The sequence below is a fragment of the Zootermopsis nevadensis genome, unplaced genomic scaffold, assembly GCF_977971745.1.
Source record: "Zootermopsis nevadensis isolate Lab colony 2312 unplaced genomic scaffold, Znev_1.0 Znev_ptg000022l, whole genome shotgun sequence".
Taxonomy (NCBI): domain Eukaryota; kingdom Metazoa; phylum Arthropoda; class Insecta; order Blattodea; family Termopsidae; genus Zootermopsis; species Zootermopsis nevadensis.
The window spans coordinates 27,501,648-27,517,609 of NW_028259154.1; the positions used below are offsets into that span (position 1 = coordinate 27,501,648).

A 15,962-nucleotide genomic window follows, 5' to 3' on the forward strand; every position below is an offset into this window, starting at 1 on the left:
AAATTTCGAAAAATCGAAAAACGTGGCAAATCGTCCAAAAAGCGCACAAAACTAAGAATTTTTGAAAAATTTCAACTTTTAATTTTTTTCCGAATTTTCAGAAAATTTTTGGTTTTGTGCGCATTTCAGAAGGTTTGCAGCGTTTTTTGATTTTTCGAAAAAATTGAAAATTTTTCCTTCTAAATTTGACCTGTCCCATCCTTATCAGGACTAGACTCCCAAGTCTTGAGAAGTCACTTGTCCCAAGTCTTGAGAAGTCCTTGTCCCAAGTCTTGAGAAGTTCTTGTCCCAAGTCTTGAGAAGTCACTTGTCCCAAGTCTTGAGAAGTCACTCGTCGCAAGTCTTGAGAAGTCACTCGTCCCAAGTCTTGAGAAGTTCTTGTCCCAAGTCTTGAGAAGTCACTTGTCCCAAGTCTTGAGAAGTCACTCGTTTTAAGTCTTGAGAAGTTCTTGTCCCAAGTCTTGAGAAGTCACTTGTCCCAAGTCTTGAGAAGTTCTTGTCCCAAGTCTTGTCTGCTTGTTTAGGGCTGTGCCTCACCCGTCTTAGCAGAATTCAAATTTTTTCGAAAATTCTTAGTTTTCTTCGCGTTTCACGCCATTTGCAGTCGTTTTTAATTTTTTTAAAATTTCGAAACATTTTGAAAATTCTCAAAGGGGTACCCCTTTGAGAAATTTCAATTTTTTCGAAAAATCGAAAAACGTGACAAATCGTCCAAAAAGCGCACAAAACTAAGAATTTTTGAAAAATTTCAACTTTTAATTTTTTTCCGAATTTTCCGAAAATTTTTGGTTTTGTGCGCATTTCAGAAGGTTTGCAGCGTTTTTTGATTTTTCGAAAAATTTGAAAATTTTTCCTTCTAAATTTGACCTGTCCCAGCCCTATCAGGACTAGACACCCAAGTCTTGAGAAGTCACTTGTCCCAAGTCTTGAGAAGTCACTCGTCCCAAGTCTTGAGAAGTTCTTGTCCCAAGTCTTGAGAAGTTCTTGTCCCAAGTGTTGAGAAGTCACTTGTCCCAAGTCTTGAGAAGTTCTTGTCCCAAGTCTTGAGAAGTCACTTGTCCCAAGTCTTGAGAAGTCACTCGTCCCAAGTCTTGAGAAGTCACTCGTCCCAAGTCTTAAGAAGTTCTTGTCCCAAGTGTTGAGAAGTCACTTGTCCCAAGTCTTGAGAAGTTCTTGTCCCAAGTCTTGAGAAGTCACTTGTCCTAAGTCTTGAGAAGTCACTCGTCCCAAGTCTTGAGAAGTTCTTGTCCCAAGTCTTGAGAAGTTCTTGTCCCAAGTCTTGAGAAGTTCTTGTCCCAAGTCTTGAGAAGTCCTTGTCCCAAGTCTTGAGAAGTTATTGTCCCAAGTCTTGTCTGCTTGTTTAGGGCTGTGCCTCACCAGTCTTAGCTGAATTCAATTTTTTTCGAAAATTCTTAGTTTTCTTCGCGTTTCACGCCATTTGCAGTCGTTTTTAATTTTTTTAAAATTTCGAAAATTTTTGAAAATTCTCAAAGGGGTACCCCTTTGAGAAATTTCAATTTTTTCCAAAAATTTCGAAAAATCGAAAAACGTGGCAAATCGTCCAAAAAGCGCACAAAACTAAGAATTTTTGAAAAATTTCAACTTTTAATTTTTTTCCGAATTTTCAGAAAATTTTTGGTTTTGTGCGCATTTCAGAAGGTTTGCAGCGTTTTTTGATTTTTCGAAAAAATTGAAAATTTTTCCTTCTAAATTTGACCTGTCCCATCCTTATCAGGACTAGACTCCCAAGTCTTGAGAAGTCACTTGTCCCAAGTCTTGAGAAGTCCTTGTCCCAAGTCTTGAGAAGTTCTTGTCCCAAGTCTTGAGAAGTTCTTGTCCCAAGTCTTGAGAAGTCACTTGTCCTAAGTCTTGAGAGTCACTCGTCCCAAGTCTTGAGAAGTTCTTGTCCCAAGTCTTGAGAAGTTCTTGTCCCAAGTCTTGAGAAGTCCTTGTCCCAAGTCTTGTCTGCTTGTTTAGGGCTGTGCCTCACCTGTCTTAGCTGAATTCAATTTTTTCGAAAATTCTTAGTTTTCTTCGCGTTTCACGCCATTTGCAGTCGTTTTTAATTTTTTTAAAATTTCGAAAAATTTTGAAAATTCTCAAAGGGGTACCCCTTTGAGAAATTTCAATTTTTTCGAAAAATAGAAAAACGTGGCAAATCGTCCAAAAAGCGCACAAAACTAAGAATTTTTGAAAAATTTCAACTTTTAATTTTTTTCCGAATTTTCCGAAAATTTTTGGTTTTGTGCGCATTTCAGAAGGTTTGCAGCGTTTTTTCATTTTTCGAAAAATTTGAAAATTTTTCCTTCTAAATTTGACCTGTCCCAGCCCTATCAGGACTAGACACCCAAGTCTTGAGAAGTCACTTGTCCCAAGTCTTGAGAAGTCACTCGTCCCAAGTCTTGAGAAGTTCTTGTCCCAAGTCTTGAGAAGTTCTTGTCCCAAGTCTTGAGAAGTCACTTGTCCCAAGTCTTGAGAAGTTATTGTCCCAAGTCTTGTCTGCTTGTTTAGGGCTGTGCCTCACCTGTCTTAGCTGAATTCAAATTTTTTCGAAAATTCTTAGTTTTCTTCGCGTTTCACGCCATTTGCAGTCGTTTTTAATTTTTTTAAAATTTCGAAAATTTTTGAAAATTCTCAAAGGGGTACCCCTTTGAGAAATTTCAATTTTTTCCAAAAATTTCGAAAAATCGAAAAACGTGGCAAATCGTCCAAAAAGCGCACAAAACTAAGAATTTTTGAAAAATTTCAACTTTTAATTTTTTTCCGAATTTTCCGAAAATTTTTGGTTTTGTGCGCATTTCAGAAGGTTTGCAGCGTTTTTTCATTTTTCGAAAAATTTGAAAATTTTTCCTTCTAAATTTGACCTGTCCCAGCCCTATCAGGACTAGACACCCAAGTCTTGAGAAGTCACTTGTCCCAAGTCTTGAGAAGTCACTCGTCCCAAGTCTTGAGAAGTTCTTGTCCCAAGTCTTGAGAAGTTCTTGTCCCAAGTCTTGAGAAGTCACTTGTCCCAAGTCTTGAGAAGTTATTGTCCCAAGTCTTGTCTGCTTGTTTAGGGCTGTGCCTCACCTGTCTTAGCTGAATTCAAATTTTTTCGAAAATTCTTAGTTTTCTTCGCGTTTCGCGCCATTTGCAGTCGTTTTTAATTTTTTTAAAATTTTGAAAATTTTTGAAAATTCTCAAAGGGGTACCCCTTTGAGAAATTTCAATTTTTTCCAAAAATTTCGAAAAATCGAAAAACGTGGCAAATCGTCCAAAAAGCGCACAAAACTAAGAATTTTTGAAAAATTTCAACTTTTAATTTTTTTCCGAATTTTCAGAAAATTTTTGGTTTTGTGCGCATTTCAGAAGGTTTGCAGCGTTTTTTTGATTTTTCGAAAAATTTGAAAATTTTTCCTTCTAAATTTGACCTGTCCCATCCTTATCAGGACTAGACTCCCAAGTCTTGAGAAGTCACTTGTCCCAAGTCTTGAGAAGTCCTTGTCCCAAGTCTTGAGAAGTTCTTGTCCCAAGTCTTGAGAAGTCACTTGTCCCAAGTCTTGAGAAGTCACTCGTCCCAAGTCTTGAGAAGTCACTCGTCCCAAGTCTTAAGAAGTTCTTGTCCCAAGTGTTGAGAAGTCACTTGTCCCAAGTCTTGAGAAGTTCTTGTCCCAAGTCTTGAGAAGTCACTTGTCCTAAGTCTTGAGAAGTCACTCGTCCCAAGTCTTGAGAAGTTCTTGTCCCAAGTCTTGAGAAGTTCTTGTCCCAAGTCTTGAGAAGTTCTTGTCCCAAGTCTTGAGAAGTCCTTGTCCCAAGTCTTGAGAAGTTATTGTCCCAAGTCTTGTCTGCTTGTTTAGGGCTGTGCCTCACCAGTCTTAGCTGAATTCAATTTTTTTCGAAAATTCTTAGTTTTCTTCGCGTTTCACGCCATTTGCAGTAGTTTTTAATTTTTTTAAAATTTCGAAAAATCGAAAAACGTGGCAAATCGTCCAAAAAGCGCACAAAACTAAGAATTTTTGAAAAATTTCAACTTTTAATTTTTTTCCGAATTTTCAGAAAATTTTTGGTTTTGTGCGCATTTCAGAAGGTTTGCAGCGTTTTTTGATTTTTCGAAAAAATTGAAAATTTTTCCTTCTAAATTTGACCTGTCCCATCCTTATCAGGACTAGACTCCCAAGTCTTGAGAAGTCACTTGTCCCAAGTCTTGAGAAGTCCTTGTCCCAAGTCTTGAGAAGTTCTTGTCCCAAGTCTTGAGAAGTCACTTGTCCCAAGTCTTGAGAAGTCACTCGTCGCAAGTCTTGAGAAGTCACTCGTCCCAAGTCTTGAGAAGTTCTTGTCCCAAGTCTTGAGAAGTCACTTGTCCCAAGTCTTGAGAAGTCACTCGTTTTAAGTCTTGAGAAGTTCTTGTCCCAAGTCTTGAGAAGTCACTTGTCCCAAGTCTTGAGAAGTTCTTGTCCCAAGTCTTGTCTGCTTGTTTAGGGCTGTGCCTCACCCGTCTTAGCAGAATTCAAATTTTTTCGAAAATTCTTAGTTTTCTTCGCGTTTCACGCCATTTGCAGTCGTTTTTAATTTTTTTAAAATTTCGAAACATTTTGAAAATTCTCAAAGGGGTACCCCTTTGAGAAATTTCAATTTTTTCGAAAAATCGAAAAACGTGACAAATCGTCCAAAAAGCGCACAAAACTAAGAATTTTTGAAAAATTTCAACTTTTAATTTTTTTCCGAATTTTCCGAAAATTTTTGGTTTTGTGCGCATTTCAGAAGGTTTGCAGCGTTTTTTGATTTTTCGAAAAATTTGAAAATTTTTCCTTCTAAATTTGACCTGTCCCAGCCCTATCAGGACTAGACACCCAAGTCTTGAGAAGTCACTTGTCCCAAGTCTTGAGAAGTCACTCGTCCCAAGTCTTGAGAAGTTCTTGTCCCAAGTCTTGAGAAGTTCTTGTCCCAAGTGTTGAGAAGTCACTTGTCCCAAGTCTTGAGAAGTTCTTGTCCCAAGTCTTGAGAAGTCACTTGTCCCAAGTCTTGAGAAGTCACTCGTCCCAAGTCTTGAGAAGTCACTCGTCCCAAGTCTTAAGAAGTTCTTGTCCCAAGTGTTGAGAAGTCACTTGTCCCAAGTCTTGAGAAGTTCTTGTCCCAAGTCTTGAGAAGTCACTTGTCCTAAGTCTTGAGAAGTCACTCGTCCCAAGTCTTGAGAAGTTCTTGTCCCAAGTCTTGAGAAGTTCTTGTCCCAAGTCTTGAGAAGTTCTTGTCCCAAGTCTTGAGAAGTCCTTGTCCCAAGTCTTGAGAAGTTATTGTCCCAAGTCTTGTCTGCTTGTTTAGGGCTGTGCCTCACCAGTCTTAGCTGAATTCAATTTTTTTCGAAAATTCTTAGTTTTCTTCGCGTTTCACGCCATTTGCAGTCGTTTTTAATTTTTTTAAAATTTCGAAAATTTTTGAAAATTCTCAAAGGGGTACCCCTTTGAGAAATTTCAATTTTTTCCAAAAATTTCGAAAAATCGAAAAACGTGGCAAATCGTCCAAAAAGCGCACAAAACTAAGAATTTTTGAAAAATTTCAACTTTTAATTTTTTTCCGAATTTTCAGAAAATTTTTGGTTTTGTGCGCATTTCAGAAGGTTTGCAGCGTTTTTTGATTTTTCGAAAAAATTGAAAATTTTTCCTTCTAAATTTGACCTGTCCCATCCTTATCAGGACTAGACTCCCAAGTCTTGAGAAGTCACTTGTCCCAAGTCTTGAGAAGTCCTTGTCCCAAGTCTTGAGAAGTTCTTGTCCCAAGTCTTGAGAAGTCACTTGTCCCAAGTCTTGAGAAGTCACTCGTCCCAAGTCTTGAGAAGTCACTCGCCCCAAGTCTTAAGAAGTTCTTGTCCCAAGTGTTGAGAATTCACTTGTCCCAAGTCTTGAGAAGTTCTTGTCCCAAGTCTTGAGAAGTCACTTGTCCTAAGTCTTGAGAGTCACTCGTCCCAAGTCTTGAGAAGTTCTTGTCCCAAGTCTTGAGAAGTTCTTGTCCCAAGTCTTGAGAAGTCCTTGTCCCAAGTCTTGTCTGCTTGTTTAGGGCTGTGCCTCACCTGTCTTAGCTGAATTCAATTTTTTCGAAAATTCTTAGTTTTCTTCGCGTTTCACGCCATTTGCAGTCGTTTTTAATTTTTTTAAAATTTCGAAAAATTTTGAAAATTCTCAAAGGGGTACCCCTTTGAGAAATTTCAATTTTTTCGAAAAATAGAAAAACGTGGCAAATCGTCCAAAAAGCGCACAAAACTAAGAATTTTTGAAAAATTTCAACTTTTAATTTTTTTCCGAATTTTCCGAAAATTTTTGGTTTTGTGCGCATTTCAGAAGGTTTGCAGCGTTTTTTCATTTTTCGAAAAATTTGAAAATTTTTCCTTCTAAATTTGACCTGTCCCAGCCCTATCAGGACTAGACACCCAAGTCTTGAGAAGTCACTTGTCCCAAGTCTTGAGAAGTCACTCGTCCCAAGTCTTGAGAAGTTCTTGTCCCAAGTCTTGAGAAGTTCTTGTCCCAAGTCTTGAGAAGTCACTTGTCCCAAGTCTTGAGAAGTTATTGTCCCAAGTCTTGTCTGCTTGTTTAGGGCTGTGCCTCACCTGTCTTAGCTGAATTCAAATTTTTTCGAAAATTCTTAGTTTTCTTCGCGTTTCGCGCCATTTGCAGTCGTTTTTAATTTTTTTAAAATTTTGAAAATTTTTGAAAATTCTCAAAGGGGTACCCCTTTGAGAAATTTCAATTTTTTCCAAAAATTTCGAAAAATCGAAAAACGTGGCAAATCGTCCAAAAAGCGCACAAAACTAAGAATTTTTGAAAAATTTCAACTTTTAATTTTTTCCCGAATTTTCAGAAAATCTTTGGTTTTGTGCGCATTTCAGAAGGTTTGCAGCGTTTTTTTGATTTTTCTAAAAATTTGAAAATTTTTCCTTCTAAATTTGACCTGTCCCATCCTTATCAGGACTAGACTCCCAAGTCTTGAGAAGTCACTTGTCCCAAGTCTTGAGAAGTCCTTGTCCCAAGTCTTGAGAAGTTCTTGTCCCAAGTCTTGAGAAGTCACTTGTCCCAAGTCTTGAGAAGTCACTCGTCCCAAGTCTTGAGAAGTCACTCGTCCCAAGTCTTAAGAAGTTCTTGTCCCAAGTGTTGAGAAGTCACTTGTCCCAAGTCTTGAGAAGTTCTTGTCCCAAGTCTTGAGAAGTCACTTGTCCCAAGTCTTGAGAAGTTCTTGTCCCAAGTCTTGAGAAGTTCTTGTCCCAAGTCTTGAGAAGTCACTTGTCCCAAGTCTTGAGAAGTTCTTGTCCCAAGTCTTGAGAAGTCCTTGTCCCAAGTCTTGAGAAGTTATTGTCCCAAGTCTTGTCTGCTTGTTTAGGGCTGTGCCTCACCAGTCTTAGCTGAATTCAATTTTTTTCGAAAATTCTTAGTTTTCTTCGCGTTTCACGCCATTTGCAGTCGTTTTTAATTTTTTTAAAATTTCGAAAATTTTTGAAAATTCTCAAAGGGGTACCCCTTTGAGAAATTTCAATTTTTTCCAAAAATTTCGAAAAATCGAAAAACGTGGCAAATCGTCCAAAAAGCGCACAAAACTAAGAATTTTTGAAAAATTTCAACTTTTAATTTTTTTCCGAATTTTCAGAAAATTTTTGGTTTTGTGCGCATTTCAGAAGGTTTGCAGCGTTTTTTGATTTTTCGAAAAAATTGAAAATTTTTCCTTCTAAATTTGACCTGTCCCATCCTTATCAGGACTAGACTCCCAAGTCTTGAGAAGTCACTTGTCCGAAGTCTTGAGAAGTCCTTGTCCCAAGTCTTGAGAAGTTCTTGTCCCAAGTCTTGAGAAGTCACTTGTCCCAAGTCTTGAGAAGTCACTCGTCGCAAGTCTTGAGAAGTCACTTGTCCCAAGTCTTGAGAAGTTCTTGTCCCAAGTCTTGAGAAGTTCTTGTCCCAAGTCTTGAGAAGTCACTTGTCCCAAGTCTTGTCTGCTTGTTTAGGGCTGTGCCTCACCTGTCTTAGCTGAATTCAATTTTTTTCGAAAATTCTTAGTTTTCTTCGCGTTTCACGCCATTTGCAGTCGTTTTTAATTTTTTTAAAATTTCGAAAAATTTTGAAAATTCTCAAAGGGGTACCCCTTTGAGAAATTTCAATTTTTTCGAAAAATCGAAAAACGTGGCAAATCGTCCAAAAAGCGCACAAAACTAAGAATTTTTGAAAAATTTCAACTTTTAATTTTTTTCCGAATTTTCCGAAAATTTTTGGTTTTGTGCGCATTTCAGAAGGTTTGCAGCGTTTTTTCATTTTTCGAAAAATTTGAAAATTTTTCCTTCTAAATTTGACCTGTCCCATCCTTATCAGGACTAGACTCCCAAGTCTTGAGAAGTCACTTGTCCCAAGTCTTGAGAAGTCCTTGTCCCAAGTCTTGAGAAGTTCTTGTCCCAAGTCTTGAGAAGTTCTTGTCCCAAGTCTTGAGAAGTCACTTGTCCCAGGTCTTGAGAAGTCACTCGTTCCAAGTTTTGAGAAGTTCTTGTCCCAAGTCTTGAGAAGTTCTTGTCCCAAGTCTTGAGAAGTCACTTGTCCCAAGTCTTGAGAAGTTCTTGTCCCAAGTCTTGAGAAGTTCTTGTCCCAAGTCTTGAGAAGTCACTTGTCCCAAGTCTTGAGAAGTCACTTGTCCCAAGTCTTGAGAAGTTCTTGTCCCAAGTCTTGAGAAGTTCTTGTCCCAAGTCTTGAGAAGTCACTTGTCCCAAGTCTTGAGAAGTTCTTGTCCCAAGTCTTGAGAAGTTCTTGTCCCAAGTCTTGAGAAGTCACTTGTCCCAAGTCTTGAGAAGTTCTTGTCCCAAGTCTTGAGAAGTTGTCCCAATTCTTGAGAAGTTGTTGTCCCAAGTCTTGAGAAGTTCTTGTCCCAAGTCTTGAGAAGTTCTTGTCCCAAGTCTTGACAAGTCCCTAGTGTTGAGAAGTTATTGTCCCAAGTCTTGTCTGCTTGTTTAGGGCTGTGCCTCACCTGTCTTAATTGAATTCAATTTTTTTCGAAAATTCTTAGTTTTCTTCGCGTTTCGCGCCATTTGCAGTCGTTTTTAATTTTTTTAAAGTTTCGAAAATTTTTGAAAATTCTCAAAGGGGTACCCCTTTGAGAAATTTCAATTTTTTCGAAAAATTTCAAAAAATCGAAAAACGTAGCAAATCGTCCAAAAAGCGCACAAAACTAAGAATTTTTGAAAAATTTCAACTTTTAATTTTTTTCCGAATATTCCGAAAATTTTTGGTTTTGTGCGCATTTCAGAAGGTTTGCAGCGTTTTTTGATTTTTCGAAAAAATTGAAAATTTTTCCTTCTAAATTTGACCTGTCCCATCCTTATCAGGACTAGACTCCCAAGTCTTGAGAAGTCACTTGTCCCAAGTCTTGAGAAGTCCTTGTCCCAAGTCTTGAGAAGTTCTTGTCCCAAGTCTTGAGAAGTCACTTGTCCCAGGTCTTGAGAAGTCACTCGTTCCAAGTTTTGAGAAGTTCTTGTCCCAAGTCTTGAGAAGTTCTTGTCCCAAGTCTTGAGAAGTCACTTGTCCCAAGTCTTGAGAAGTTCTTGTCCCAAGTCTTGAGAAGTTCTTGTCCCAAGTCTTGAGAAGTCACTTGTCCCAAGTCTTGAGAAGTCACTTGTCCCAAGTCTTGAGAAGTTCTTGTCCCAAGTCTTGAGAAGTTCTTGTCCCAAGTCTTGAGAAGTCACTTGTCCCAAGTCTTGAGAAGTTCTTGTCCCAAGTCTTGAGAAGTCCTTGTCCCAAGTCTTGAGAAGTTATTGTCCCAAGTCTTGTCTGCTTGTTTAGGGCTGTGCCTCACCAGTCTTAGCTGAATTCAATTTTTTTCGAAAATTCTTAGTTTTCTTCGCGTTTCACGCCATTTGCAGTCGTTTTTAATTTTTTTAAAATTTCGAAAATTTTTGAAAATTCTCAAAGGGGTACCCCTTTGAGAAATTTCAATTTTTTCCAAAAATTTCGAAAAATCGAAAAACGTGGCAAATCGTCCAAAAAGCGCACAAAACTAAGAATTTTTGAAAAATTTCAACTTTTAATTTTTTTCCGAATTTTCAGAAAATTTTTGGTTTTTTTGCGCATTTCAGAAGGTTTGCAGCGTTTTTTTGATTTTTCTAAAAATTTGAAAATTTTTCCTTCTAAATTTGACCTGTCCCATCCTTATCAGGACTAGACTCCCAAGTCTTGAGAAGTCACTTGTCCCAAGTCTTGAGAAGTCCTTGTCCCAAGTCTTGAGAAGTTCTTGTCCCAAGTCTTGAGAAGTCACTTGTCCCAAGTCTTGAGAAGTCACTCGTCCCAAGTCTTGAGAAGTCACTCGTCCCAAGTCTTAAGAAGTTCTTGTCCCAAGTGTTGAGAAGTCACTTGTCTTGAGAAGTTCTTGTCCCAAGTCTTGAGAAGTCACTTGTCCTAAGTCTTGAGAAGTCACTCGTCCCAAGTCTTGAGAAGTTCTTGTCCCAAGTCTTGAGAAGTTCTTGTCCCAAGTCTTGAGAAGTTCTTGTCCCAAGTCTTGAGAAGTCCTTGTCCCAAGTCTTGAGAAGTTATTGTCCCAAGTCTTGTCTGCTTGTTTAGGGCTGTGCCTCACCAGTCTTAGCTGAATTCAATTTTTTTCGAAAATTCTTAGTTTTCTTCGCGTTTCACGCCATTTGCAGTCGTTTTTAATTTTTTTAAAATTTCGAAAATTTTTGAAAATTCTCAAAGGGGTACCCCTTTGAGAAATTTCAATTTTTTCCAAAAATTTCGAAAAATCGAAAAACGTGGCAAATCGTCCAAAAAGCGCACAAAACTAAGAATTTTTGAAAAATTTCAACTTTTAATTTTTTTCCGAATTTTCAGAAAATTTTTGGTTTTGTGCGCATTTCAGAAGGTTTGCAGCGTTTTTTGATTTTTCGAAAAAATTGAAAATTTTTCCTTCTAAATTTGACCTGTCCCATCCTTATCAGGACTAGACTCCCAAGTCTTGAGAAGTCACTTGTCCCAAGTCTTGAGAAGTCCTTGTCCCAAGTCTTGAGAAGTTCTTGTCCCAAGTCTTGAGAAGTCACTTGTCCCAAGTCTTGAGAAGTCACTCGTCGCAAGTCTTGAGAAGTCACTTGTCCCAAGTCTTGAGAAGTTCTTGTCCCAAGTCTTGAGAAGTTCTTGTCCCAAGTCTTGAGAAGTCACTTGTCCCAAGTCTTGTCTGCTTGTTTAGGGCTGTGCCTCACCTGTCTTAGCTGAATTCAATTTTTTTCGAAAATTCTTAGTTTTCTTCGCGTTTCACGCCATTTGCAGTCGTTTTTAATTTTTTTAAAATTTCGAAAAATTTTGAAAATTCTCAAAGGGGTACCCCTTTGAGAAATTTCAATTTTTTCGAAAAATCGAAAAACGTGGCAAATCGTCCAAAAAGCGCACAAAACTAAGAATTTTTGAAAAATTTCAACTTTTAATTTTTTTCCGAATTTTCCGAAAATTTTTGGTTTTGTGCGCATTTCAGAAGGTTTGCAGCGTTTTTTCATTTTTCGAAAAATTTGAAAATTTTTCCTTCTAAATTTGACCTGTCCCAGCCCTATCAGGACTAGACACCCAAGTCTTGAGAAGTCACTTGTCCCAAGTCTTGAGAAGTCCTTGTCCCAAGTCTTGAGAAGTTCTTGTCCCAAGTCTTGAGAAGTCACTTGTCCCAGGTCTTGAGAAGTCACTCGTTCCAAGTTTTGAGAAGTTCTTGTCCCAAGTCTTGAGAAGTTCTTGTCCCAAGTCTTGAGAAGTCACTTGTCCCAAGTCTTGAGAAGTTCTTGTCCCAAGTCTTGAGAAGTTCTTGTCCCAAGTCTTGAGAAGTCACTTGTCCCAAGTCTTGAGAAGTCACTTGTCCCAAGTCTTGAGAAGTTCTTGTCCCAAGTCTTGAGAAGTTCTTGTCCCAAGTCTTGAGAAGTCACTTGTCCCAAGTCTTGAGAAGTTCTTGTCCCAAGTCTTGAGAAGTTCTTGTCCCAAGTCTTGAGAAGTCACTTGTCCCAAGTCTTGAGAAGTTCTTGTCCCAAGTCTTGAGAAGTTGTTGTCCCAATTCTTGAGAAGTTGTTGTCCCAAGTCTTGAGAAGTTCTTGTCCCAAGTCTTGAGAAGTTCTTGTCCCAAGTCTTGACAAGTCCCTAGTGTTGAGAAGTTATTGTCCCAAGTCTTGTCTGCTTGTTTAGGGCTGTGCCTCACCTGTCTTAATTGAATTCAATTTTTTTCGAAAATTCTTAGTTTTCTTCGCGTTTCGCGCCATTTGCAGTCGTTTTTAATTTTTTTAAAGTTTCGAAAATTTTTGAAAATTCTCAAAGGGGTACCCCTTTGAGAAATTTCAATTTTTTCGAAAAATTTCAAAAAATCGAAAAACGTAGCAAATCGTCCAAAAAGCGCACAAAACTAAGAATTTTTGAAAAATTTCAACTTTTAATTTTTTTCCGAATATTCCGAAAATTTTTGGTTTTGTGCGCATTTCAGAAGGTTTGCAGCGTTTTTTGATTTTTCGAAAAATTTGAAAATTTTTCCTTCTAAATTTGACCTGTCCCATCCTTATCAGGACTAGACTCCCAAGTCTTGAGAAGTCACTTGTCCCAAGTCTTGAGAAGTCCTTGTCCCAAGTCTTGAGAAGTTCTTGTCCCAAGTCTTGAGAAGTCACTTGTCCCAGGTCTTGAGAAGTCACTCGTTCCAAGTTTTGAGAAGTTCTTGTCCCAAGTCTTGAGAAGTTCTTGTCCCAAGTCTTGAGAAGTCACTTGTCCCAAGTCTTGAGAAGTTCTTGTCCCAAGTCTTGAGAAGTTCTTGTCCCAAGTCTTGAGAAGTCACTTGTCCCAAGTCTTGAGAAGTCACTTGTCCCAAGTCTTGAGAAGTTCTTGTCCCAAGTCTTGAGAAGTTCTTGTCCCAAGTCTTGAGAAGTCACTTGTCCCAAGTCTTGAGAAGTTCTTGTCCCAAGTCTTGAGAAGTTCTTGTCCCAAGTCTTGAGAAGTCACTTGTCCCAAGTCTTGAGAAGTTCTTGTCCCAAGTCTTGAGAAGTTCTTGTCCCAAGTCTTGAGAAGTTGTTGTCCCAAGTCTTGAGAAGTTCTTGTCCCAAGTCTTGAGAAGTTCTTGTCCCAAGTCTTGACAAGTCACTCGTCCCAAGTCTTGAGAAGTTATTGTCCCAAGTCTTGTCTGCTTGTTTAGGGCTGTGCCTCACCTGTCTTAATTGAATTCAATTTTTTTCGAAAATTCTTAGTTTTCTTCGCGTTTCGCGCCATTTGCAGTCGTTTTTAATTTTTTTAAAATTTCGAAAATTTTTGAAAATTCTCAAAGGGGTACCCCTTTGAGAAATTTCAATTTTTTCGAAAAATTTCAAAAAATCGAAAAACGTAGCAAATCGTCCAAAAAGCGCACAAAACTAAGAATTTTTGAAAAATTTCAACTTTTAATTTTTTTCCGAATATTCCGAAAATTTTTGGTTTTGTGCGCATTTCAGAAGGTTTGCAGCGTTTTTTGATTTTTCGAAAAATTTGAAAATTTTTCCTTCTAAATTTGACCTGTCCCATCCTTATCAGGACTAGACTCCCAAGTCTTGAGAAGTCACTTGTCCCAAGTCTTGAGAAGTCCTTGTCCCAAGTCTTGAGAAGTTCTTGTCCCAAGTCTTGAGAAGTCACTTGTCCCAGGTCTTGAGAAGTCACTCGTTCCAAGTTTTGAGAAGTCACTCGTCCCAAGTCTTGAGAAGTTCTTGTCCCAAGTCTTGAGAAGTCCCTTGTCCCAAGTCTTGAGAAGTCCCTTGTCCCAAGTCTTGAGAAGTCCTTGTCCCAAGTCTTGAGAAGTCACTTGTCCCAAGTCTTGAGAAGTCACTTGTCCCAAGTCTTGAGAAGTCCTACGCAGAATATATTTATTTTGTTTTCAGTTAATTTTATTTGCTTTGATTGAAATTAATGTTTGTTTTTTGATTTTGTTCAGGTGATGATACTTTTTTCCAGTCGAGATTAAGAAGATGAAATAAGTGAATGAATTATATTTTGTAAACTGATGTACAAACAGAATTTTTTTGCATAATAAAGACTTTTTTATTTTGAATAATGTTATCATTTAGGAATCCTGAATTCCTTCCATACACTCTAGGTAGAACTGAGAATTTCTTCGAACTTTGCCAAAAACTTAGTTTTTGGTACAAGTTCGGAAAATTCTAAGAAAAACTTGAAAAGTTCTTGTCCCAAGTCTTGAGAAGTTCTTGTATCAAGTCTTGAGAAGTTCTTGTCCCAAGTGTTGTCTGCTTTTTTAGGGCTGTGCCTCACCCATCTTAGCTGAATTCAAATTGTTTTCGAAAATTTCGATTTTTCTTAGTTTTCTTCGCGTTTCACGCCACTTGGGACGAGTGACTTCTCAATACTTGGGACAATAACTTCTGAAGACTTGGGACGAGTGACTTCTCAAGACTTGGGACGAGTGAATTCTCAAGACTTGGGACATGAACTTCTCAAGACTTGGGACAAGAACGTCTCAAGACTTGGGACGAGTGACTTCTCAAGACTTGGGACAAGAACTTATCAAGACTTCTCAAGACTTGGGACAAGGACTTCTCAAGACTTGGGACAAGTGACATCTCAAGACTTGGGACATGAACTTCTCAAGACTTGGGACAAGAACTTCTCAAGACTTGGGACAAGGTTAGGTTAGGTTAGGTAAGGTTAGGTTAGGTTAGGTTAGGTCAGGTTAGGTGAGGTCAGGTCAGGTCAGGTCAGGTCAGGTCAGGTCAGGTCAGGTCAGGTCAGGTCAGGTCAGGTCAGGTCAGGTCAGGTCAGGTCAGGTCAGGTCAGGTCAGGTCAGGTCAGGTCAGGTCAGGTCAGGTCAGGTCAGGTCAGGTCAGGTCAGGTCAGGTCAGGTCAGGTCAGGTCAGGTCAGGTCAGGTCAGGTCAGGTCAGGTCAGGTCAGGTCAGGTCAGGTCAGGTCAGGTCAGGTCAGGTCAGGTCAGGTCAGGTCAGGTCAGGTCAGGTCAGGTCAGGTCAGGTCAGGTCAGGTCAGGTCAGGTCAGGTCAGGTCAGGTCAGGTCAGGTCAGGTCAGGTCAGGTCAGGTCAGGTCAGGTCAGGTCAGGTCAGGTCAGGTCAGGTCAGGTCAGGTCAGGTCAGGTCAGGTCAGGTCAGGTCAGGTCAGGTCAGGTCAGGTCAGGTCAGGTCAGGTCAGGTCAGGTCAGGTCAGGTCAGGTCAGGTCAGGTCAGGTCAGGTCAGGTTAGGTTAGGTTAGGTTAGGTTAGGTTAGGTTAGGTTAGGTTAGGTTAGGTTAGGTTAGGTTAGGTTAGGTTAGGTTAGGTTAGGTTAGGTTAGGTTAGGTTAGGTTAGGTTAGGTTAGGTTAGGTTAGGTTAGGTTAGGTTAGGTTAGGTTAGGTTAGGTTAGGTTAGGTTAGGTTAGGTTAGGTTAGGTTAGGTTAGGTTAGGTTAGGTTAGGTTAGGTTAGGTTAGGTTAGGTTAGTTAGGTTAGGTTAGGTTAGGTTAGGTTAGGTTAGGTTAGGTTAGGTTAGGTTAGGTTAGGTTAGGTTAGGTTAGGTTAGGTTAGGTTAGTGTTAGGTTAGGTTAGGTTAGGTTAGGTTAGGTTAGGTTAGGTTAGGTTAGGTTAGGTTAGGTTAGGTATGGTAGGTTAGGTTAGGTTAGGTTAGGTTAGGTTAGGTTAGGTTAGGTTAGGTTAGGTTAGGTTAGGTTAGGTTAGGTTAGGTTAGGTTAGGTTAGGTTAGGTTAGGTTAGGTTAGGTTAGGTTAGGTAGGTTAGGTTAGGGTTAGGTTAGGTTAGGTTAGGTTAGGTTAGGTTTGGTAGGTTAGGTTAGGTTAGGTTAGGTTAGGTTAGGTTAGGTTAGGTTAGGTTAGGTTAGGTTAGGTTAGGTTAGGTTAGGTTAGGTTAGGTTAGGTTAGGTTAGGTTAGGTTAGGTTAGGTTAGGTTAGGTTAGGGTTAGGTTAGGTTAGGTTAGGTTAGGTTAGGTTAGGTTGTAGGTTAGGTTAGTAGGTAGGTTAGGTTAGGGATCGTATACTAACGTTAAACTACTA

At 39.0% G+C, this 15,962-nt stretch overlaps 1 protein-coding gene across 1 annotated transcript in view; it reads left to right on the top strand.

The window, feature by feature from the left end:
• LOC147873076 (transcription-associated protein 1-like) overlaps positions 1-14,010 on the top strand; it is a 35,861-nt gene extending 21,851 nt beyond the window's left edge. The window contains exon 10 of the mRNA XM_087353767.1: positions 13,891-14,010. The gene's annotated coding sequence lies outside the window, so the exon portion shown is untranslated. The remainder of the gene's footprint in view (positions 1-13,890) is intronic.
• The last annotated feature ends 1,952 nt before the right edge of the window (positions 14,011-15,962 follow it).